This window comes from Pleurodeles waltl, chromosome 5 (genome assembly GCF_031143425.1).
Source record: "Pleurodeles waltl isolate 20211129_DDA chromosome 5, aPleWal1.hap1.20221129, whole genome shotgun sequence".
NCBI lineage: Eukaryota > Metazoa > Chordata > Amphibia > Caudata > Salamandridae > Pleurodeles > Pleurodeles waltl.
The window spans coordinates 1,480,337,045-1,480,363,520 of NC_090444.1; positions in this window are offsets into that span (position 1 = coordinate 1,480,337,045).

The window sequence follows — 26,476 nt, forward strand, 5'->3', positions numbered from 1 at the left end:
CAGAATGCCTGGGTGTAATGAGGAAGTGTTCAAATGTCTTGGTGTGCCAGAATATTGTAGAAAACGTATTCCCAGATTTGCTGAGAAGACACACAATATGAGATTATTAATGAACAAAGGGGTGTCATTTTCATGGAGTCCGAAAGGTGGGGAAGAATGTAAGGTGGGAACAAGCTTATGCTTTACAGAGTTTTGAAACAGGACAAACACTATAATTATGACCGATGCAACTTCAGTGGGCCTAGGGCTAGTCTAAATGCAACAACAGAATGGGGTAGAACACACTATGGCCCTCATTATGACCCCGGCGGTCGGCGGTAATATGATAGAAAGTACTGCCAACAGGCTGGTGGTATTTTCCACCATATTATGACATTGGCGGTTTGGCTGAAGCCAAACCGCCAATGTACCACACCGACCGCCATGGCAGTAATGGCCACCGGGCAATAGATAGCAATCTCCAGCCCAGCGGGTGTCACTGTACTGCCTGCGGGATCATGACCCCGCCTACCACCATGGTTTTCGTGGCTTCCTTACTGCCACGAAAACCATGGCGGTAGGCACTATCAGTGACAGTGAATCCCTTCCCTGTCACTAATAGAGGTCTTCCCCACCTCCACCCTCCTCTACGGATTCTCCCTCTACCCCCCTTCCTCTCCAGACCCCTCCTTCATTCACACCCCTCCCTGCACACACACACACGCATATACACACCCATTAGCACATTCATCCATGCATGCATACATCCATTCAAACACACATCCACACATATGCATACACACAGACATGCATTCACACAACTCAACATACATGCATTCACACCTCCAGACATGCGCACACATACAACACAGAACACACACCCGCATACACACATGCACAGACATACACACACACCCCCCACACACGCACACACACACACACAACATGCCCAAAACCCCTCCCCTATCAGAGCACCCACTTACCTGTGTCCAGGGGGTCCTCCGGCAGGAGACGGGACAGGGCGCTGCTGCTGGCAGCAACACCACCTTACCGCCATCTGCAGGCATGGCCACAGCTGGATTTCCGCCATCCTTCTGCTGGAAATCCGCCTGTGGTCATAATCCAGCGGATGGCTGATAGCCGCGGTGACTGACTTTTGGTGGTCATCGCCGTGGCGGTAGGTGGTTTTTACCGCCAAGATCCAAATGAGGTCCTATATTATTTATTTCCTGAGGTGTGAAAGAAGGCACTTTTCAACTAGTCTTCTTTGAAGAAAGACATTTCCAACACGATTAGGAATTATAGAGGCATACCACACAAAATGGCAGGGAAGACATCTTTAGAACTGTTTTGAAAGAGGAAAACGTGTACATTAGAAAATTACAAGATGGATAAAAATGTTGTATAATTGAATAAAATGCTATGTTGTGTGCAAAGCAGTAAATAAAGTGCATGTGCAAGTAGGCAATATGATTAAAAAAATCCTCAGAAAGGGGTTAAAATTATTGGTTAGAAATGCCTACTTCCAATGAGGGTGATCAACGTTTTCAAGAATGCTGTGAGAACAGAAGATCTCAGAGTACAGAAGAGTATAGAGTGGCAAAATTAGCAAATGTGACTGATATCTATGTTGATGATGAAAGGTCAGCAGTCAAAGGGAGCTCGGTTGTGAAGGATATCTTAAATGTGTGGGAGAAGTTAAGGAGAAGTAAGAGGTGCTACTTCAGACCCGAGAACGTGTAATATTATGTGTGAAATATATTTCTATTATATTATTATTTTTATATGTTGTTTTTATCTTTTAATTTTATTTAGTTCGGGCACACGTGCTTCACCTTTTAGTGATGGACAGGGCATTTGCGTTGCCTCCTGTGGCATCTCTAGTGCCGGATGGCTTGACAGGCCCATTTTGGAAGCAGATTTAGGCTTTCTTTGAGATTTTTGCTTCACCGGCTCTGTCCTAGTACGTAGTTATTTCTTGGGGGCACTCCACCTGAAGTATGAATTGGTTGTGCTACAGGATGTATTTATTACTGTTATTAGATTAACCAATTGTATTGCACTAGATTAAGTACTGTATTTGTTATGTTCTATGAAATTTATATCTGCTTTACTGTGCTTTTATTGTGATTTGAACCGAAAAAAGTTGATATGATGATCAATATTTCGATTATATTTTCATAATCTATTGTTGAAGACTGCTGTATGTCATCATGTAAATAATGTTGACAGTATTGTTTTTTGCAAAAGTGTTTATTATGTTTGAAGAACTTTGTAATTAATTTCCTGCCTTATTTTTTTATTGTGTAAATAGAATATATGGATGTTATGTTGATTATATTGCTAGTTTTGGTATATGGGAAGCGAGATGTGTGGTATCCTGTCTTTCACTGGCACGTGAAACCTCATGAATGTTGGGGACAAGCTTCTATTTGCCTATGATACAATAAAACACAGAAGACGCCAATCCTCAACTATTTTGAGACAGTATTGTGTTTAATGTATTTCCATGCTGCAAATTGGAATATGTGATTACTGCAGTGTATATGCCATATTTCTTTTTATCTGCTGCAGTGCCATTTTTCATGTCCCTTTATTGTTGCGTATTGGGTTGGGTCGGCGCAAGAACACATGCATGTTGAGAATTAAGTGGACATAGAAGAGAAAGGTGGCTTGTGTCTAATATTTCAAACCTAAAAAATCAGCCAAGTTAATATCGCTGCGTCCGTTTCAAGTACAACCAAGCCATTCCCATTTTTAAAACTGAGACCCAGTGAGATAGATGAAGAAAAATAAAACATTAACCTCGCCAGCCTAAGAATAGCAGGAAGAATCCATCCTGATATCTGGGTAGTCTCAAGGGATATAATTAATGTTGTTTTTTGGGTGGTTTTTCAAAGCGTTTAAGGTTTGGATGTGTTCCCAGTACAGTGCAGGGACAATTTGTACATTATTGCTTTTTGCTTCTCAGCTGCAGCTGCTTAATTGTTCTCATCTGATGTCAATCTAATCTCAGAAGGATAACCTAAAACGAAGTGTAACGTGTGAAGGCTGAATGAAACACACTCGTTTTCCCAATTAAGCCTAACTTTTTGTGTACAATGCATTTTGCTAAACATTCGATTTTATTGTAGTTCATTATAGTCCTTAAGGTGGTGTCCTTTGGGAATATTTCATGATACCATGTAGAACATTTTTCAGCATTGGAGTTATGCTGCTTGTTTTCATGCATTCACAAATACAGCGGATCAGCACAAAAACTACTCGAACATGGTTATTTCTATTGATATTTCACTTTTAGCATAAACGTTTCAGTGTTGCTGACACCTGAAGGGCATTTTAGTCCTATGCAATGTACAATCAGAAACATTGAAGTTAAAGAAAAAAATTAAATAAATTCAACTAAAGAATTAGAAGGTAATGTAATTGTTGCACGCTGTATTTAGGAGACAGGCATTTGAAGAGTGTTTCAGTATGCATCACAAAGAGCTGCTGGTCAGTGCTATTATGTGTCTATATTTGCCAGGATTACTCTTTTTATTGGAAACACCCTTTTGCCACTGTATCATGTATGTGGGAATGTCCCGTCACTATTTTGTGACGTGTTTGCTTTTGTTTGACCACATAGACTGAGGTGAAGATATAGCAACGGCACAATACAAAATTAAAACAGAGACAACATAACTCTAAAACACAACACACCACCACTGTTACATTATACAGCAAAATAAAAACACAGCAAATCAGCACAACGAAACAGCTATTATACTGTACTGGTATAGTATAGCATTAATTTATTGTGTCCCCGTGTTGTTACTGTGTGCTGCAGTTCTTTTATTGGTGTCCTGTTATTGAATTGTTGTGTAGTGTGCTGAGCTGGTTGAAATGTTATTTTCTGTCGTTTCGTTATGCTTTGTTGTATTCTTGCTGTCCTCCATCAGAGTATTATTTTGCTTTCTTGCAGTAGTTTTGTTACAATGGTATGTTATATTGTGATGCTGTTTTGTGTTATTATATTGGAATGCCGTGTACTGATTGCTCCACTGTGCGGCTTCTTGTAAACAACAACACATGTTTTTATGTTTCCAGCCAGAAGGAACACATTTCTTTTAAGTCTCAGGGCAAAACAAACACCACTGCCAAAAAGCTAAAAGCTTTCACCTCCTCTTTATCTTAATTTAATATAAATCAGCCCTACCCACAAGCACAAACTATGCCTTGCAAAGGCACCTCAGAAGCTCACTAAATATATTCAGGCTTTTAATCTATTGCAGGAGTGAGTTGCTAACTTGAGGACAAAAACAGAATAATACTAATTATTTGAAGGAATTTTATGTGTCTGTGAATGTATCTACCTTATTTATTTATAGTATTAAAACATCCATCTGAGGATATATTCCCTTACATATTACAGGGGTGTTGAAACTGCTGGACCTTTATACATTAAAAGTCATCTCAAAATAGAAATCAGACTCAAAGCATGCTTGGTCAGCACAAATTATGGCTAAACTGAAACTTCTTGTAGTTATCAAAATGCATATTTTATAGTGACAGTCCAAGCTCAGTTTTTGTTAATATCACATATGTTATATTACTCTGTCATATTCTGCCACTTTATCTTCTGTTATTCTATGAAATTGTATCTTATCTTATCTGATCGTTTACTGTATGATGTGATTTTATAAGACTTTATCTTATAAGAATGTATATAATTTTATATTATCTTATAACATTTTACATCTTACCTTGTCTTACCGAAAGATTACACATTGTACTCCTTTGTAAACTGAGTCCTTACACAGAAGTGTTAAAAATGTTGTTTAGCTCCTAAATTCATTTTTCAATAAAGTGAGGTATACCTCCCTCATAGAATAGCATTGGGTTGCCCTATTACGTTTAATATGTACTGACCTTTGATTGGGAACAAGTGAACATGTCATGTTTGGTGTCTGAGAAATTGTAATTTAAAGCCCTCCTAAATGGTAAAGTCAGATTCTAAGTAACAATCTTGAAAATTGCACTTTAAGAATGTTGGCATTTCCTACCCTAGCTATTTGGCTCTTTCTGCCTGTTCCTGGAACACATGACTTGGTGTAGCTAGCTGCTGGATTTTGTTTATTCCCCCCAGACAGCCACACAATAGAGGGGTTAGATGTGCCTGGATGGGCCAACACTGGCAGGATGGGGTTGGGGGGATGGGTACAGTACCACTTTCAACTGAATATGTTTTGCCCTGTCTTCACACAAAGGACCTCTCACCACTGCATTGTTCATGCAGCTAGCTTGGATCCAGGGCAAGAGAAGCAGGAAACCTTGCACACTCAAAAAGGGAATCCTCTAGAAACTTTAAAGAAGTCACCAGGAATGAAAATACTACCCATAGACCCATCTTTTAGTTCACTTTCCGGACCTGTGAAAGGACAGTCAGAGGACTGCCTGCTGCTGTGGCATGCTGTGTACTTTAAAGGACTTCTTTGCATCTGGTAGGATTGTTATGCTCCCTGAAGCCTGCCTTGAAACCTCAGACGCCTGCCCTGCAGCTTTAATTCTTTTATAGTACTTGAAACCAGGACTAACAGAGTGAATCCATGGGCTAGTTGGCAGGCCTCCTGATCCTAGTTTCAGGGACATAAAGGCTCCAACTATCTTGAAACTACACCCAGACCCAGGCTGAGTAAGTCGTAACCCCCCCTCAAATGGTGCCTCTTTATTCCTGGATGCTTGGTGGTGGTGTTAAGGTGTCCAGGTAGACAGCATCCAAAACTTGAGAAATGAAACATTTTTGGATAAAAACTATTCTGAGAACTGAGAGGAGACAGACATCAACCTACTATTTTTTGCACCCAAGGTGCAATGCCAGTAGGCCTGACTTCATGGAAGCTCCTGCTACATTCTTCTCCACAGCAGCAAATCCGTGTAAGGGGTCCTTCGAAAAAAGGGTTATCTGGCCTTTTGGAACTGGTGTCAGCCACAGTCTTGTCCCATTCTTACTTCAAAAAAGAGGCTAAGGGCTTGATTTAGATGTCAGAGGATGTTTCACTCCGTCATAACTATGACTGATAGCCCATCCACTCAAAAATAAATCCCACAGGATTCGGCGGGCGGATGGGCTATCAGTCACCATTGTGATGGAGTAACCTGTCCACTGACATATAAATCAGGCCCTAAGTCAGAATCTAGAAATCTTTACTGCAACTTGGTCCAGTATCTCCCCGACAGTGACCCTTGTTTCTCAGACACCAGCTGAAGACTTCACCTTCTAAACTTTACCTTCCCAAGCAACTTTGTTCCTGAAATTTCTTCTAATCCAAAGGTAAGCACTGACAGTGCCTGATCTCATTTTTTGTACAAATGCTCTATTGCAGGGGACCATATTTTTTTACTTCCTGGTCTTGGGTACTCAGATGTCCACAGTTGATGCTTTGATGTTCAAATTGCTAGTTTTTGCCTTGAACATTAAAAAAATTGTACCTCTGGTTCGAAGAATTTAATTTTTGTCATTTTGACATTGACTAATTAATTAACACTAACTCTATTTTTGTAAATTGCTGTGGAATGTTTCTTGTATTGTGTTTTCATTTTATTGCTGTTTGTGTGCCGCATAAATATTTTCCACGTTGCCCCTTAGTTAAATCTGATTGCTTTTGTGCCAAGCTACCAGAGGGTTCAGCACAGGTTAATTTATATAGTTTTGTGGGTCACCCTGAAAGCGAAATAAGTGTTGTCCCTGTTCCAGTGGGAATAATCCAGCCCAACCTGCCTTGTCACATCCTCCCTGAAGGGGAGCACAAGCAACCCAAGACAAATTTTGCCCTTATTGGGGCTCACCAGTCAGGTGTAGCTTGGTTCCAGCAGTTTAGTCAGCACTGGACCCACTTCTGGGTGCGTGTATAAAAAGTGGTTCCAGTGACAGTGAGATACTTGTGGATGTTGCAGGTGTGTACTGTTATACCACAGGTTTCTAATGGGGTGAATAATGGATATACCTGTCCGTTGTCTGAGGGAGGTGTAGTGTTGCCAGATTGCTAGTGCTTTCCACCAATAAGATGTATGTGGTTATATTTACCCTCCTTTTTGTGGCCAGAAGTGTGTGCAGATATACCATAGTATGATTAAATATGTTAGTTATTGTAAAATGTGGAATCATATGGCACAAACTCTATGGAGGATGGATGTTACAAAGTTTCGATCACCATGGATGAATGTGTTGGATATGATCTGTCCTATACTTTAGTCTTTAGATCCATGGCAATCATTTGGAAGTTGTAGGAGCTTGTCCTCTTATGGAACACAGGGCCTTGTGAAAGAAAGTAACCCAATTCAATTTTATTTTATTAATGTTTTGGATCTCAATCATGGTCCTAAAAAAAAACCCAACAAAAACAATAATTCCAGAAAGCATAAATACTACCACAATTTAATTACAAAACTCAAGTACAACACATTTAAAATGCTGCATGACAATAAAATTCCATAAAGTGTACAACATTGCTTTGTACAAATTTGCAAAATGCAAAATACAGTGCTCTGATACAACGTACAAAAAGCAGAGTAATATAAGTGTGCATAACAATCAAGACAAAGACAACTCAGGGGCATGACTTGGCATCTGCTAAAATGGCGGCACACTAAGGGAGCTCCAAAGAGGTTAAAACTATAAACCCTGCCATCCATCCCAAAATCTGATTTAAATGAATGCACTTTGACAGACCCAGATGTCTGAAAAGGCGCAGGGGTGACATTAAAGACCAAATCTGCCCTGGAGACCGGAGTTGTAGAGACCAAGGGGCAGGACTCCCAAGTCATGATGTTGTCTACAAGCTCTGGACCTGATTCGAAGCCACTGGGGATTAGGCACATGTGAGGCAATGCAAAAGTGGTGGACACAAAGCCCCAGCAGATTTTAAATCGCTGGTGCTGCCTGCCCTGGTCGTCAATGCTGCCTTGGCTGCCAGCGGCGAAGGTAGCATTGTGGTCCACCATCCGATCCTGAATGGGCCCTGCTGCATCACTCCTGAGGAAAGTGCTGTGGCAGAGGGCTGTGAGACTCTGATGATGAGAAATTGCTCCTCTTTTGCTGGGTTGGGCTTCTGGTTGAGGAATCTGAGAGAGGACCATGCAGTTGAACCTCATGATCACGGTCCTGAAGACGTGACAAAGAGAGTTGAGGCACATGGAGGGTTAGCAGGGCACCCCGGTGGAGGCTGAGATTCCATGCCTGGTGGCTGGGGGGACCCAGGCGAAGCGTGAGTATGGTCTGGGAGACATGCATAGGGGATTTTTGGGTCCATATCTGGGCAGAAGTTAAGTGTGCTAACTGTGGCCTGAGTTACCTGGCCCTAAAGTTGTAGAATATTGTCTGAGTGAGCCTGACTTTTGGGGGCATGAGAGAACAGGGACCTCTCTTCCATGGCCAGAATGGCCCCCTCACACCCATATAAAATAAGGAGAGTTGACCCACCATCAGGGGGCTGAGACTAACAGGTCCTTTTGGGCCCCGCCCCCACCTCATCGGGGCCAGGGCCAGAGCATTTGTTACAGATCCTTAACCAACACGGGGCAATGTAACTTCTCTTCAATGGAGGTTTGAGGGGGAGAGTGGGGCCGGGGGCATGCAACATGGATGTACTGGGGCTTGAGTAATCTGCCTGTTTAAATGAGAACACTTGTCTGATCCTGGCTGTCCTGCATGTCCTGCTGTACAACATTAGACTTTTGAACTGCAGTTTTAGGCCATCTTGACCAGTGACAATAGCAAAACCCAGGGGACAAACGCAAATGCAGTCCAACAAGATGGACAAATATGCAGTGACCAAGCAACCTATGGAGAAGGATGTGTGTGCTAGTGAGGTGCTGGGGGCAACAGAGCCCTCTCTTGGTGCCATCATGGCAGCAATCCAGGACCTTAAGAGTCCTCTTGAACCTAAACTAGATGCTGTGACTGTGGACGTCAATCTTCTGCAGGCTGACTTCAAAAAAATGTCAGAGAATGTTACGGCACCCGAATTCCACATCAACTTGTTACAATCCAAGTTCAAAAAGCTGGAGTAACAGGTCCAGTACCTCACAAAGCAACACACAATTATGGCAACCAAAAGGGGGGCCAGGAGAGCAGGGCACAAAGAAATAATATCAGCGTGGTTGGGGTCCCCGAGGGGGCGGAGGGGCCCAGTGTGGACCTTTTCCTTTAGGATCTAATTGTCAACACTCTCCACCCCAAGTGCCTCTTGAAGTTCTTCTCAATAAAGCAGGCACACAGGGTGACGATACTGCTGCCAAAGCCAGGGGCCTCTCGGATGATAATCATACCTAGGGAGTTCATTCACCGGGATCATGATGGTAGCTTGCTCACATGGAAACCTATCCCACGACAACTCCACATACAATTTTTCTCAGACTTTACTTTGCAGGTTCAGCGCCAGCGCTGCAGCTTTGATGAGGTCGAGAAGATTCTCTACAGAAAATAACTTAAATACATGATGCTCTTTCCAGCCAGGCTCTGGGTTGTGGCAGAGGGTAAAACATAGTACTTCAGCCAGTCAGAGGAGGCATGAGACTGAGTCAAGGGCTGGAGCACTCCTGGACTATGATCTCCCAGAGATGCAAGAAAGGGACACTCCACGAGCCAGCAGGAAGGTGAACCATCAGTGCAGCCCAGGAACCTACAACAGAAAACAATTCAGTAGAGGGCTGACTGCTGCAATTTATGAATGCACAAGATATCGCCCTGGAAGGGACTGATTTGGTACCTGTGAAATGGGCATTTGGTGTGGGGGACCGTTGATCATGGTGTTTGGACCCCGGCAACCCAGGTAAAAGTGTAAGATAATAAAATGCATGCTCCGGTGGCTTCTAGGGTGAGAATCGGTGATGCTCACACTTACTTCATGCACCATTCATGTAGGGAAATGTGGGTTATGTACAATGTATACTGCACTTGGGTCCGTCTTGGTGATGTTAGCTAACCCTTAACAGGTTGGATGGTGATATCGGGCAACAGGGACTCTGCAAGTTAGAAGGTGGGCATATTTAAGCCTACTATGCAAGGTAGCAGGGTGGAAAGAGTTTTTTGGGGAGTTTAGTTCTGCAATATTTTGATGGTTTTGCACAGTTTATTGTATTCTTGCTTAGAGACAGAATACCTCCAAGGTGGGGGAGTTTCATAGTTTAGATGAGGAGGGGGACCCTCTGACATTTGTATATTATAGGTGGGATTACCACACTGCATGTCACATCATGGAGCCCTGAACGACCTGTGAATTGAAGGTCATGACGTGGTACGTCAATGGCCTAGGTAATTAAAACACCATAGATTTACAATATATTTGTAGACATGCCCTAGCCTTTGTTTTCTTGCAGGAAACCCATTTGCAAGGGAATCGTTATAAGACCTTGGCCGTATGGGATACTCTTTGCTGGCGCATGAGGGTTTCACCTCCAAGTCCAGGGGCACGGGTATTCTAGCCAAATCGGCCGTTCCTTATGCACCAGGCCTTACATGGACTGACTCACTTGGCAAGTTTTTGGAGCAGATAGATACCTGGGAGTGTCATACACTTAGGCCCTCATTATGACTTTGGCATTCTTTTTGAAAGACCACCGTCATCACGGGTGCCCAAAGACCACCACTGTTGGTGCTCTGAAGACCCACGTATTTGGACTTACCAAAGGATTTCCACCCACTTAAGGACAGAAATCAGAACACCGTTGGCCTGACTGACGGCAGGTGAGAGGTGTTTCCACTGCCAGCTCCACCATGCCAAAAGGGCTCTGGCCACTGTATAACGAGACGTATTACTGCATGGCAGTTCCTGCGTGGTGATTCGGTGCTGGTGGTGGAAACGCCATCCACTCCCAGATGACCTCCTCACCCAGGTGGAGTAACCGAAAGGGGGAGGTGTGTGTGGTAGGTGCATGTGTGTGGTGTGTGTGTTTATGTGTGCGAGCATATGTGTGTGTGTCGGAATGAGTGTACATGTGTGTTTGCATGCATGAGTGCATGGAGGGGGAGTGTGTGCATGTATGAGAATTCAGAGGGGGAGTGTGTGCATCTATGCGTGCGTGGAGGGGGAAGTGTGTGCATGTATGCAAATGTGGAGGGGACGTGTGTGCATGTATGCGAATATGGAGAGGGGTGTGTGTGAATGAATCGGTGTCTGGAGAGGGTGGGGGTGTGAATGAATGTGGAGGGGGGATAAATGAATGTGGAGCGGTTGGGGGTGTTTGTATATGTGCATGCGGTCAGGCGGGGTGTTTGCATGTGTGTGGATTGCTGGGGGTGTTTGCAAGTGTGTGGATGGGAGGGGGAGTGTTTGCAAGTCTGTGGACAGATGAGGGTACATGTGCCAAGAACAGGAATGGGGAATCCTGTCACCAGGAGTGTTACCGCCAGAAATTTTGTGGTGAGGCTCCTGCCACAAAAAGCCTTTTGGTTTGCTGCCTCCTAATGAGGCAGACGGTCTTATGTCTGCCGCCAGCGTGGAGGAGCTCACCACCGGCCACAGCGATCTGACTGGCGGGACTGGTGGCGTGGTGGTGGTTTCGCTTTGGCCAAACCGCAAAACTCTTAGTACGGTGGCCTCATGACTCCCAAACTTTTAATGAGGCTGTTAATCTTTGTTCAGTCGGAGTGCCGCCGAGGTCTCATACAGAAACATTTCCTGCACTTAGTGAGTTACTGCTTGAAATGTCAACTGGCACCCTGATATTTGGGGGGGCATTCATGACATTATGGAGCGGGATAGTCTGTCTGGTGCTCTGGTGGGATGGACGTTAGACTGCTTAGAATCTTTGAGGGCACAATGGGCCTGGTGGACTTGTGGTATGGGCACAATCTGACTGCGAGGCAGTTTACATATTTTCCTGAAATGCATGGTAGTTTTTCACATTTGAATCATAGATGTACCCTCCATTTGCACACTGGGAAGTTCCATAGGGCATCACAGCTTGCATGGGGTATCTCTGATTTCCCCAGTGGAGGTGGCACTTTCGAGTCCCGGAAGAGACTTGATGCTACTCCATAGGATAGACCCCTGGAGCTTTAAAGATAGACACTTTCAAGATGAAATACAAGAACAAACAGTTCAATACTTTCAGGAACATGAAAGTATGGTTGCCTCACCTTCCAACCTTTCTGTGGCAGTTAAGGCAGTAGTGTGCAGCCACACCCATGCCTTGATAGGGGGAATGAGAAAGGAAAGGTTTATCTAATGCAAGTCACTGGAAAAAGAAATTGTTGCACTGGAATCAGAAATATCAACGGGGATGTTGAATCATGTCCAGTGTCACAGACTCCAGATCCGGCAACAGGAGCTGAGAGGCCTAGTAGAGAACAAGGTTTGAGCACATAAGCTAGCTACACAAAGTCACCTGTACGACATTGGCAATAAGGCCAGTAAACACATAACCTGGCTTGAAAGGAGGGAAAGAGGAGGAAACTGGGTAGTGAAACTTCAAGACATTCTGTGGGTCAATAACGGGGAACCCATAGAGGATGCTTTTTCCAACTAATATGAACAGATATATTAATCTACCGCTGCCTACTCGGGTGACAATTGCGCTGACCTTCTGAGGGATATATTTCTCCAGGCCCTCTCCAGTGAAGATAGGGATGAATTAGAACAAGACTGAATAGTAGAAGAGGTGGGAAGATCCTTTGGAGAGAGTTGCAATCCTGCCTACCTGTAGAATTATATAAATGTGTGACTGACAAAACTGCAAAACATATGTTAGGCATGTTTCAGGCAACTAGAAAGAAAGGGACCTTCCAGACAGATCAGCGATTGGCTACTACTGTTGTAATTCTCAAAAAAGGTAAGTTGCTGGAAGCTTGTAATACCTGCTGACCTATATATCTCCTGAATATAGAGACCAGTGTTTTGATGAAGGCCCTAGCTAACAGATTGATTAAAGAAATAACCACAGTGGTTCATCTGGACCAGTACTAGATTGAATTTGAGATGCCCATATGGCGTCTTGCATATGACCGGGTCTCCCAGGCATGAAGATGCTGCTTTGTTCTCCTTAGATGTGAGGGTGGACTTTTATAGCATGGAATGGCCATACCTATTTGCAGCCCTTGCTAGACTCAGCTTTGGTCCTCAGTTCTGTAACTGGATAAACTCCCATATCAGGACCCTAAGGTGGGCGTGAAAGTAAATAGTGTGCTCTCACAATCCTATGCCCTCCACAAGGTCACAAAGCAGGGTTGCCCCTTGTCCCCAGTGATTTTTGCTTCATCACAAGAACCATTGGCTGCTTGGGTTTGAGAGGACCATCTTGCATAGGGAATTGAAGGGGAAGGAAACTGGGAGGAAGAAATCGGCTTATATGTTGACCACATCCTACTACATGCTACACAACCTCATGTCAGAGTGGACACAATACTCCCTATCTTCCAGCTTTTTGAGAGTAACTCTGAATATCAGATTAACTGGGACAGGTTCCTTATATTTCCCATTGCGGGGGCAGTCCTGCGCTACCGTCACAGTGTGTTCCTTGTGGTGACAGAAGAGTTTCAGTATTTGGGCATTCATGTAACATGAAGTTAGGAGGAATTTATAGAGAAGAACATGCTTCCTCAGTTGGAATACCTCTGCAATGATGTTCCACACTGGCAAATACTTCCAGTGTCCCTGATGGGATCGGCCATCCTTTTTCAAAGGTTGGCCCTCCCCTGCCTATTGTATGCCCTCTAAAACACTCCCTGTAAAGTGTCATCCAAACTCTTTCATAAGATCAACAGTGAGCTGCGTGGACTTGTATGGGATAGGGACAGTTCAAATATCTACCTAACTAAGCTCCAAAGAGAAGTGTCTGATGTCTGTAAAAAAGAGTGTCTGATGTCTCTGAAAAAGAGTAGGCAATTAGGCCCTCTAAAATAGCAAGCCCTCCTCTTAGTTCAGTGCCACCTTGTCCAAACCTTATTACCTTACCTGGTGAGAATCTACCATGTTTAAAGATGGGCAAGGAAAAGATAAGAATAAAGGCACCTAAGAAGGTTTCCTGTGAACGTTCTGTTTGCTATATCATGTGACCAATTTATCCTAATTAATAAGTATTTTGAGGACATAAGGCAAATGTGCTCCCTGGTTTTAAAAAAAAGTGGAGCCTCTAGAAGGGAAGATTAGTACCCTTTTAGCCACATGGGAAATAGTAGCCCTCTTAGTGCCAAGGGGGGATAAGTCTGTGCCTCAAACTGACGAGTCTATACATCTCCTGCCCTTAATTGTGCCCCCATGATCAAATTAGGGGAGTAAATCCTGTGCATGGATCTATCTCCAAAATACAGGCTTTTGTATCTAATGGCCATAGTGAAAAAGTAATTCGCCAGCTGAGGGGTGAGGAGACATTAGTCTGAAAGGGCTCTAAGCAGGTTACTATCTCTGAGTTTTTGAATATCCAAGCCCCATATCACAGGATCCCTCTGGAATGTGCCCCATATATTATAATTCTGGAAAATGTACCTAGCCCAGACCCTCTGCACCCGGAGTCCCACACCTCATTACTAAATAAGGTTATGCATTGGCTGAGGAAATACTCAGGTGGAGCTCAGATTTAATTGTGAGAAGGGTCTCATGGATTGGTTCAACCAGCAAAGACTCACCAGGAGATTGCATTGTTATTAATTTTAGAAATCCACAACTAGTTATTGCTTTGTTTTATCATTTTTTATATCAATACTTGACTTGGGATCTTTCAGAGTACAGCGGCTGGCATACTTTAATGGCACTCCTCTTCAGCTCCAACATTCTCATCCCAATAGATCAGATAAGCAGAGGTCTTACAACCTTTCTCAGTCCAAATCTTTAGATTGCCCACTACCACTATCTAACAGCTTCGAGCCTCTGAACTCCTTTGAGCAATTGGACTGACCATTAGCCATTATAAAAGCCTCCTGAGGAGAGCAGGAGTCTGATTTGGTTCTTTTAACTAATTTGCAGCCTCTCAGAACAGCAAATATCTTGTCTATTGTAACCCCTGGATTTATCTCATGGAATGTGGCACGGCTCAAGGCCAAGTTGGCTAATCCAGATTGGTCAAGGCTTGTGGCTCAATATTCTTATATATGCTGCCAAGAGTCTTGGCTTTTAGACCCCCGTCCTATTAATGGTTTTACCACCCACAGTGCCCCTGCAGTTACGTTTCCATCAGGAAGGGCTAAAGGGGGTTTGGCCATGTTTATGTTTGTACTTTTAACCCCTTCGCTGCCAGGACTTTTCCCCCTCCTGTGCCAGGCCTTTTTTTGGCTATTTGGGGCAGTTTGCGCTTAAGCCCTCATAGCTTTTTGTCCACATAAGCTACCCAAGCCAAATTTGCGTCTTTTTTTCCAACATCCTAGGGATTCTAGAGGCACCAAGACTTTGTGGGTTCCCCTGAAGGAAGCCAAAAAATTAGCCAAAATACAGTGAAAATTTAGTTTTTTTCAAAAAAGTGGGGAAAAGTGGCTGCAGAAGAAGGCTTGTGTTTTTTTCCCTGAAAATGGCAATAACAAAGTGTTTGCGGTGCTACAATCTCCAGCTTCCCAGCTCTCAGGAACAGGAAGACTTGAATCAGAAAACTCAATTTTTCAACACAAATTTGGCATTTTACTGGGAAATACCCCATTTTAATGATTTTGTTGTGCTTTCAGCCTCCTTCCAGTCAGTGACAGAAATGGGCATGAAACCAATGCTGGATCCCAGAAACCTAAATATTTCTGAAAAGTAGACAACATTCTGAATTCAGCAAGGGGTAATTTGAGTAGATCCTACAAGGGTTTCCTACAAAAAATAACAACTGAAAAAGAGAAAAATTTAAATTGAGGTGAAAAAAACAGCAATTTTTCTCTAAGTTTTACTCTGTAACTTTTTCCTGCAATGTCAGATTTTTGAAAGCAATATACTGTTACGTCTGCTGGACTGTTCTGGTTGCGGGGATATATAGGGCTTGTAGGTTCATCAAGAACCCTAGGTACCCAGAGCCAATAAATGAGATCCACCCTGCAGTGCGTTTTCATTCTATACCGGGTGTACAGCAATTCATTTACTGAAATATAAAGAGTGAAAAATAGCTATCAAGAAAACCTTTGTATTTCCAAAATGGGCACAAGATAAGGTGTTGAGGAGCAGTGGTTATTTGTACGGCTCTGAATTCTGGGGTGACCATACTAGCATGTGAATTACAGGGCATTTCTCAAATAGACGTCTTTTTTACACACTCTCTTATTTTTGGAAGTAAAAAATGTAGAGAAAGACAAGGGGCAATAACACTTGTTTTGCTATTCTATGTTCCCCCAAGTCTCCCGATAAAAATGATACCACACTTGTGTGGATAGGCCTAGCGCCCGTGACAGGAAATGCCCCAAAACACAACGTGGACACATCACATTTTTTTAAAGAAAACAGAGGTGTTTTTTGCAAAGTGCCTACCTGTAGATTTTGGCCTCTAGCTCAGCTGGCACCTAGGGAAACCTACCAAACCTGTGCATTTGTGAAAACTAGAGACCTAGGGGAATCCAAGATGGGGTGACTTGTGGGGCTCTGACCAGGTTCTGTTACCCAGAATCCTTTGCAAACCTCAGAATTTGGCTAAAAAAACAAGTTTTCCTCACATTTCGGTGACAGAAAGTTCTGGAATCTGAGAGGAGCCACAAATTTCCTTCCACCCAGCGTTCCCCCAAGTCTCCCGATAAAAACGATACCTCACTTGTGTGGGTAGGCCTAGCGCCTGTGACAGGAAATGCCCCAAAACACAACATGGACACATCAAATTTTTTGAAAGAAAACAGAGGGTTTTTTTGCAAAGTGCCTACCTGTAGATTTTGGCCTCTAGCTCAGCCGGCACCTAGGGAAACCTACCAAACCTGTGCATTTTTGAAAACTAGAGACTTAGGGGAATCCAAGAAGGGGTGACTTGTGGGGCTCTGACCAGGTTCTGTTACCCAGAATCCTTTGCAAACCTCACAATTTGGCTGAAAAAAACACGTTTTCCTCACATTTCGGTGACAGAAAGTTCTGGAATCTGAGAGGAGCCACAAATTTCCTTCTACCCAGCATTCCCCCAAGTCTCCCGATAAAAATGATACCTCACTTGTGTGGATAGGCCTAGCGCCTGTGACAGGAAATGCCCCAAAACACAACGTGGACACATCACATTTTTTTAAAGAAAACAGAGGGGTTTTTTGCAAAGTGCCTACATGTAGATTTTGGCCTCTAGCTCAGACGGCACCTAGGGAAACCTACCAAACCTGTGCATTTTTGAAAACTAAAGACCTAGGGGAATCCAAGATAGGGTTACTTTTGTGTGGCTCTGACCCGGTTCTGTTACCCAGAATCCTTTGCAAACCTCATAATTTGGCTAAAAAAACACGTTTTACTCACATTTCGGTGACAGAAAGTTCTGGAATCTGAGAGGAGACACAAAATTCCTTCCACCCAGCATTCCCCCAAGTCTCCCGATAAACATGATACCTCACTTGTGTGGGTAGGCCTAGCGCCCGTGACAGGAAATGCCCCAAAACACAACGTGGACACATCACATTTTTTGAAAGAAAACAGAGGTGTTTTTTGCAAAGTGCCTACTTGTAGATTTTGGCCTCTAGCTCAGCCAGCACCTAGGGAAACCTACCAAACCTGTGCATTTTTGAAAACTAGAGACCTAGGGGAATCCAAGATGGGGTGACTTGTGGGGCTCTGACCAGGTTCTGTTACCCAGAATCCTTTGCAAACCTCAAAATGTGGCTAAAAAAACACATTTTCCTCATATTTCGGTGACAGAAAGTTCTGGAATCTGAGGGGAGCCACAAATTTCCTTCCACCCAGCGTTCCCCCAAGTCTCCCGATAAAAATGATACCTCACTTGTGTGGGTAGGACTAGCGCCCGTGACAGGAAATGCCCCAAAATTTGGACACGTCACATTTTTTTAAAGAAAACAGAGGTGTTTTTTGCAAAGTTCCTATCTGTAGATTTTGGCCTCTAGGCTCAGCCGGCACCTAGGGAAACTAAGCAAACTTGCACATTTGTGAAAACTAGAGACCTAAGGGAATCCATGATGGGGTGACTTGTGTGGCTCTGACCAGGTTCTGTTACCCAGAATCCTTTGCAAACCTCAAAATTTGGCTGAAAATAACACGTTTTCCTCACATTTCGGTGACAGAAAGTTCTGGAATCTGAGAGGAGCCACAAATTTCCTTCCACACAGCATTCCCCCAAGTTTCCTGATAAAAATGATACCTCACTTGTGTGGATAGGCCTAGCACCCGTGACAGGAAATGCCCCAAAACACAACGTGGACACATCACATTTTTTGAAAGAAAACAGAGGTGTTTTTTGCAAAGTGCCTACCTGTAGATTTTGGCCTCTAGCTCAGCTGGCACCTAGGGAAACCTACCAAACCTGTGCATTTTTGAAAACTAGAGACCTAGGGGAATCCAAGATGGGGTGACTTGTGGGGCTCTGACCAGGTTCTGTTACCCAGAATCCTTTGCAAACCTCAGAATTTGGATAAAAAAACAAGTTTTCCTCACATTTCAGTGACAGAAAGTTCTGGAATCTGAGAGGAGCAACAAATTTCCTTCCACCCAGCCTTCCGCCAAGTCTCCCGATAAACATGATACCTCACTTGTGTGGGTAGGCCTAGCGCCCGTCACAGGAAATGCCCCAAAACACAACATGGACACGTCACATTTTTTGACCGAAAACAGAGGTGTTTTTTACAAAGTGCCTACCTGTAGATTTTGGCCTCTAGCTCAGCCAGCACCTAGGGAAACCCACCAAACCTGTGCATTTTTGAAAACTAGAGAACTAGAGGAATCCAAGATGGGGTGACTTGTGGGGCTCTGACCAGGTTCTGTTACCCAGAATCCTTTGCAAACCTCAAAATGTGGCTAAGAAAACACATTTTCCTCATATTTCGGTGACAGAAAGTTCTGGAATCTGAGGGGAGCCACAAATTTCCTTCCACCCAGCGTTCCCCCATGTCTCCCGATAAAAATGATGCCTCACTTGTGTGGGTAGACCTAGTGCCCGTGACAGGAAATGCCCCAAAACACAACGTGGACACATCACATTTTTTGAAAGAAAACAGAGGTTTTTTTTGCAAAGTGCCTACATGTAGATTTTGGCCTCTAGCTCAGACGGCACCTAGGGAAACCTACCAAACCTGTGCATTTTTGAAAACTAGAGACTTAGGGGAATCCAAGATGGGGTGACTTGTGGGGCTCTGACCAGGTTCTGTTACCCAGAATCCTTTGCAAACCTCACAATTTGGCTGAAAAAAACACGTTTTCCTCACATTTCGGTGACAGAAAGTTCTGGAATCTGAGAGGAGCCACAAATTTCCTTCTACCCAGCATTCCCCCAAGTCTCCCGATAAAAATGGTACCTCACTTGTGTGGATAGGCCTAGCGCCTGTGACAGGAAATGCCCCAAAACACAACGTGGACACATCACATTTTTTTAAAGAAAACAGAGGGGTTTTTTGCAAAGTGCCTACATGTAGATTTTGGCCTCTAGCTCAGACGGCACCTAGGGAAACCTACCAAACCTGTGCATTTTTGAAAACTAAAGACCTAGGGGAATCCAAGATAGGGTTACTTTTGTGTGGCTCTGACCCGGTTCTGTTACCCAGAATCCTTTGCAAACCTCACAATTTGGCTAAAAAAACACGTTTTACTCACATTTCGGTGACAGAAAGTTCTGGAATCTGAGAGGAGACACAAAATTCCTTCCACCCAGCATTCCCCCAAGTCTCCCGATAAACATGATACCTCACTTGTGTGGGTAGGCCTAGCGCCCGTGACAGGAAATGCCCCAAAACACAACGTGGACACATCACATTTTTTGAAAGAAAACAGAGGTGTTTTTTGCAAAGTGCCTACTTGTAGATTTTGGCCTCTAGCTCAGCCAGCACCTAGGGAAATCTACCAAACCTGTGCATTTTTGAAAACTAGAGACCTAGGGGAATCCAAGATGGGGTGACTTGTGGGGCTCTGACCAGGTTCTGTTACCCAGAATCCTTTGCAAACCTCAAAATGTGGCTAAAAAAACACATTTTCCTCATATTTCGGTGACAGAAAGTTCTGGAATCTGAGGGGAGCCACAAATTTCCTTCCACCCAGCGTTCCCCCAAGTCTCCCGATAAAAATGATACCTCACTTGTGTGGGTAGGACTAGCGCCCGTGACAGGAAATGCCCCAAAATTTGGACACGTCTCATTTTTTTAAAGAAAACAGAGGTGTTTTTTGCAAAGTTCCTATCTGTAGATTTTGGCCTCTAGGCTCAGCCGGCACCTAGGGAAACCAAGCAAACTTGCACATTTGTGAAAACTAGAGACCTAAGGGAATCCATGATGGGGTGACTTGTGTGGCTCTGACCAGGTTCTGTTACCCAGAATCCTTTGCAAACCTAAAAATTTGGCTGAAAAAAACACGTTTTCCTCACATTTCGGTGACAGAAAGTTCTGGAATCTGAGAGGAGCCACAAATTTCCTTCCACACAGCATTCCCCCAAGTTTCCTGATAAAAATGATACCTCACTTGTGTGGATAGGCCTAGCGCCCGTGACAGGAAATGCCCCAAAACACAACGTGGACACATCACATTTTTTGAAAGAAAACAGAGGTGTTTTTTGCAAAGTGCCTACCTGTAGATTTTGGCCTCTAGCTCAGCCAGCACCTAGGGAAACCCACCAAACCTGTGCATTTTTGAAAACTAGAGAACTAGAGGAATCCAAGATGGGGTGACTTGTGGGGCTCTGACCAGGTTCTGTTACCCAGAATCCTTTGCAAACCTCAAAATGTGGCTAAAAAAACACATTTTCCTCATATTTCGGTGACAGAAAGTTCTGGAATCTGAGGGGAGCCACAAATTTCCTTCCACCCAGCGTTCCCCCATGTCTCCCGATAAAAATGATGCCTCACTTGTGTGGGTAGACCTAGTGCCCGTGACAGGAAATGCCCCAAAACACAACGTGGACACATCACATTTTTTGAAAGAAAACAGGTTTTTTTTGCAAAGTGCCTACATGTAGATTTTGGCCTCTAGCTCAGACGGCACCTAGGGAAACCTACCAAACCTGTGCATTTTTGAAAACTAAAGACCTAGGGGAATCCAAGATGGGGTTACTTTTGTGTGGCTCTGACCAGGTTCTGTTACCCAGAATCCTTTGCAAACCTCACAATTTGGCTAAAAAAAAACGTTTTACTCACATTTCGGTGACAGTTAGTTCTGGAATCTGAGAGGAGCCACAAATTTCCTTCTACCCAGCATTCCCCCAAGTCTCCCGATAAACATGATACCTCACTTGTGTGGGTAGGCCTAGCGCCCGTGACAGGAAATGCCCCAAAACAGAACGTGGACACATCACATTTTTTTAAAGAAAACAGAGGTGTTTTTTGCAAAGTGCCTACCTGTAGATTTTGGCCTCTAGCTCAGCCAGCACCTGGGGAAACCTACCAAACGTGTGCATTTTTGAAAACTAGAGACCTAGGGGAATCCAAGATGGGGTGACTTGTGGGGCTCTGACCAGGTTCTGTTACACAGAATCCTTTGCAAACCTCAAAATGTGGCTAAAAAAACACATTTTCCTCATATTTCGGTGACAGAAAGTTCTGGAATCTGAGGGGAGCCACAAATTTCCTTCCACCCAGCGTTCCCCCAAGTCTTCCGATAAAAATGATACCTCACTTGTGTGGGTAGGACTAGCGCCCGTGACAGGAAATGCCCCAAAATTTGGACACATCACATTTTTTTAAAGAAAACAGAGGTGTTTTTTGCAAAGTTCCTACCTGTAGATTTTGGCCTCTAGCTCAGCCGGCACCTAGGGAAACCAAGCAAACTTGCACATTTGTGAAAACTAGAGACCTAAGGGAATCCATGATGGGGTGACTTGTGGGGCTCTGACCAGGTTCTGTTACCCAGAATCCTTTGCAAACCTCAAAATTTGGCTGAAAAAAACACATTTTCCTCACATTTCGGTGACAGAAAGTTCTGGAATCTGAGAGGAGCCACAAATTTCCTTCCACCCAGCATTCCCCCAAATCTCCTGATAAAAATGATACCTCACTTGTGTGGTTTGGCCTAGCGCCCGTGACAGGAAATGCCCCAAAACACAACCTGGACACATCACATTTTTTTAAACAAAACCGAGGTGTTTTTTGCAAAGTGCATACCTGTAGATTTTGGCCTCTAGCTCAGCTGGCACCTAGGGAAACCTACCAAACCAGTGCATTTTTTAAAACTAGAGACCTAGGGGAATCCAAGATGGCGTGACTTGTGGGGCTCTGACCAGGTTCTGTTACCCAGAATCCTTTGCAAACCTCAGAATTTGGATAAAAAAACAAGTTTTCCTCACATTTTGGTGACAGAAAGTTCTGGAATCTGAGAGGAGCGACAAATTTTCTTCCACCCAGGCTTCCGCCAAGTCTCCCGATAAACATGATACCTCACTTGTGTGGGTAGGCCTAGCACCCGTCACAGGAAATGCCCCAAAACACAACGTGGACACGTCACATTTTTTGACCGAAAACAGAGGTGTTTTTTTACAAAGTGCCCACCTGTAGATTTTGGACTCTAGCTCAGCTGGCACCTAGGGAAACCCACCAAACCTGCTCATTTTTGAAAACTAAAGACCTAGGGGAATCCAAGATGGGGTTACTTTTGTGTGGCTCTGACCAGGTTCTGTTACCCAGAATCCTTTGCAAACCTCTCAATTTGGTTAAAAAAACACGTTTTCCTCACATTTCGGTGACAGAAAGTTCTGGAATCTGAGAGGAGCCACAAATTTCCTTCCACCCAGCGTTCCGCCAAGTCTCTCGATAAACATGATACCTCACTTGTGTGGGTAGGCCTAGCGCCCGTCACAGGAAATGCCCCAAAACACAACGTGGACACGTCACATTTTTTGACCGAAAACAGAGGTGTTTTTCGCAAAGTGCCTACCTGTAGATTTTGGCCTCTAGCTCAGCCAGCACCTAGTGAAACCTTCCAAACCTGTGCATTCTTGAAAACTAGAGACCTAGGGGAATCCAAGATGGGTTGACTTGTGGGGCTCTGACCAGGTTCTGTTACCCAGAATCCTTTGCAAACCTCAAAATTTGGCAAAAAAAACACATTTTCCACTCATTTTGGTGACAGAAAGTTCTGGAATCTGAGAGGAGCCACAAATTTCCTTCCACCCAGCGTTCCCCCAAGTCTCCTGATAAAAATGGTACCTCACTTGTGTGGATAGGCCTAGCGCCCACGAAATGAAATGGCCGAAAACACAACGTGGACACATCACATTTTTTCACAGAAAACAGTGCCACCTGTGGATTTTGGCCTCTAGCTCAGCCGGCACCTGGGGAAACCTAGCAAACCGGTGCATTTTTGAGAACTAGAGACCTAGGGAAATCCAAGATGGGGTGATTTGTGGGGCTCTGACCAGGTTCTGTTACCCAGAATCCTTTGCAAACCTCAAAATTTGGACAAAAAAACAGGTTTTCCTCACATTTTGGTGACAGAAAGTTCTGGAATCTGAGAGGAGCCACAAATTTCCTTCTACCCAGCGTTTCCCCAAGTCTCCCGACAAAAATGATACCTCACTTGTGTGGGTAGACCTAGCGCCCATGACAGGAAATGCCCCAAAACACAATGTGGACACATCACATTTTTTAAAAGAAAACAGAGGGGTTTTTTGCAAAGTGCCTACCTGTAGATTTTGGCCTCTAGCTCAGCCGGCACCTAGGGAAACCTACCAAACCTGTGCATGTTTGAAAACTAAAGACCTAGGGGAATCCAAGATGGGGTTACTTTTGTGTGGCTCTGACCAGGTTCTGTTACCCAGAATCCTTTGCAAACCTCACAATTTGGCTAAAAAAACACGTTTTCCTCACATTTCGGTGACAGAAAGTTCTGGAATCTGAGAGGAGCCACAAATTTCTTTCCACCCAGCGTTCCGACGAGTCTCCAGATAAACATGATACCTCACTTGTGTGGGTAGGCCTAGCGCCCATGACAGGAAATGCCCCAAAACACAACATGGACACATCACATTTTTTTAAAGAAAACAGAGGTGTTTTTTGCAAAGTGCTTACCTGTAGATTTTGGCCTCTAGCTCAGCCGGCACCGAGGGAAACCAAGCAAACTTGCACATTTTTGAAAACTAGAGACATAGGGGAAATCCATGATGGAGTGACTTTTGGGGCTCTGACCAGGTTCTGTTACACAGAATACTTTGCAAACCTCAAAATTTGGCTAAAAAAACAAGTTTTCCTCAAATTTCGGTGACAGAAAGTTCTGGAATCTGAGAGGAGCCACAAATTTCCTTCCATCCAGCGTTCCCCCAAGTCTCCCGATACAAATGGTACCTCACTTGTGTGGGTAGGCCTAGCGCCCACGAAAGGAAATGGCCCAAAACATAACGTGGACAGATCACATTTTTTCACAGAAAACAGTGCAACCTGTGGATTTTGGCCTCTAGCTCTACCGGCACCTGGGGAAACCTAGCAAACCAGTGCATTTTTTAAAACAAGAAACCTAGAGAAATCCAAGATGGGGTGACTTGTGGGGCTCTGACCAGGTTCTATTACCCAGAATCCTTTGCAAACCTCAAAATTAGGACAAAAAAACAAGTTTTCCTCACATTTCGGTGACAGAAAGTTCTGGAATCTGAGAGGAGCCACAAATTTCCTTCTACCCAGCATTCCCCCAAGTCTCGGGATAAAAATGATACCTCACTTGTATGGGTAGCCTAGCGCCCATGACAGGAAATGCCCCAAAACACAACGTGGACACATCACATTTTTTTAAAGAAAAAAGAGGGTTTTTTTGCAAAGTGCCTACCTGTAGATTTTGGCCTCTAGCTCAGCCGGCACCTAGGGAAACCTACCAAACCTGTGCATTTTTTAAAACTAAAGACCTAGGGGAATCCAAGATGGGTTTACTTTTGTGTGACTCTGACCAGGTTCTGTTACCCAGAATCCTTTGCAAACCTCCCAATTTGGCCAAAGAAACACGTTTTACTAACATTTCAGTGTTACAGAAAGTTCTGGAATCTGAGAGGAGCCACAAATTTCCTTCCACCCAGCGTTCCGCCAAGTCTCCCGATAAACATGATACCTCACTTGTGTGGATAGGCCTAGCGCCAGTGACAGGAAATGCCCCAAAACACAACGTGGACACATCACATTTTTTAAAAGAAAACAGAGGGGTTTTTTGCAAAGTGCCTACCTGTAGATTTTGGCCTCTAGCTCAGCCGGCACCTAGGGAAACCTACCAAACCTGTGCATGTTTGAAAACTAAAGACCTAGGGGAATCCAAGATGGGGTTACTTTTGTGTGGCTCTGACCAGGTTCTGTTACCCAGAATCCTTTGCAAACCTCACAATTTGGCTAAAAAAACACGTTTTCCTCACATTTCGGTGACAGAAAGTTCTGGAATCTGAGAGGAGCCACAAATTTCTTTCCACCCAGCGTTCCGACGAGTCTCCAGATAAACATGATACCTCACTTGTGTGGGTAGGCCTAGCGCCCATGACAGGAAATGCCCCAAAACACAACATGGACTCATCACATTTTTTTAAAGAAAACAGAGGTGTTTTTTGCAAAGTGCTTACCTGTAGATTTTGGCCTCTAGCTCAGCCGGCACCGAGGGAAACCAAGCAAACTTGCACATTTTTGAAAACTAGAGACATAGGGGAAATCCATGATGGAGTGACTTTTGGGGCTCTGACCAGGTTCTGTTACCCAGAATCCTTTGCAAACCTCAAAATTTGGCTAAAAAAACAAGTTTTCCTCAAATTTCGGTGACAGAAAGTTCTGGAATCTGAGAGGAGCCACAAATTTCCTTCCATCCAGCGTTCCCCCAAGTCTCCCGATACAAATGGTACCTCACTTGTGTGGGTAGGCCTAGCGCCCACGAAAGGAAATGGCCCAAAACATAACGTGGACAAATCACATTTTTTCACAGAAAACAGTGCAACCTGTGGATTTTGGCCTCTAGCTCTACCGGCACCTGGGGAAACCTAGCAAACCAGTGCATTTTTTAAAACAAGAAACCTAGAGAAATCCAAGATGGGGTGACTTGTGGGGCTCTGACCAGGTTCTATTACCCAGAATCCTTTGCAAACCTCAAAATTAGGACAAAAAAACAAGTTTTCCTCACATTTCGGTGACAGAAAGTTCTGGAATCTGAGAGGAGCCACAAATTTCCTTCTACCCAGCATTCCCCCAAGTCTCGGGATAAAAATGATACCTCACTTGTATGGGTAGCCTAGCGCCCATGACAGGAAATGCCCCAAAACACAACGTGGACACATCACATTTTTTTAAAGAAAAAAGAGGGTTTTTTTGCAAAGTGCCTACCTGTAGATTTTGGCCTCTAGCTCAGCCAGCACCTGGGGAAACCTACCAAACCTGTGCATTTTTGGAAACTAGAGACCTAGGGGAATCCAAGATGGGGTGACTTGTGGGGCTCTGACCAGGTTCTGTTACACAGAATCCTTTGCAAACCTCAAAATGTGGCTAAAAAAACACATTTTC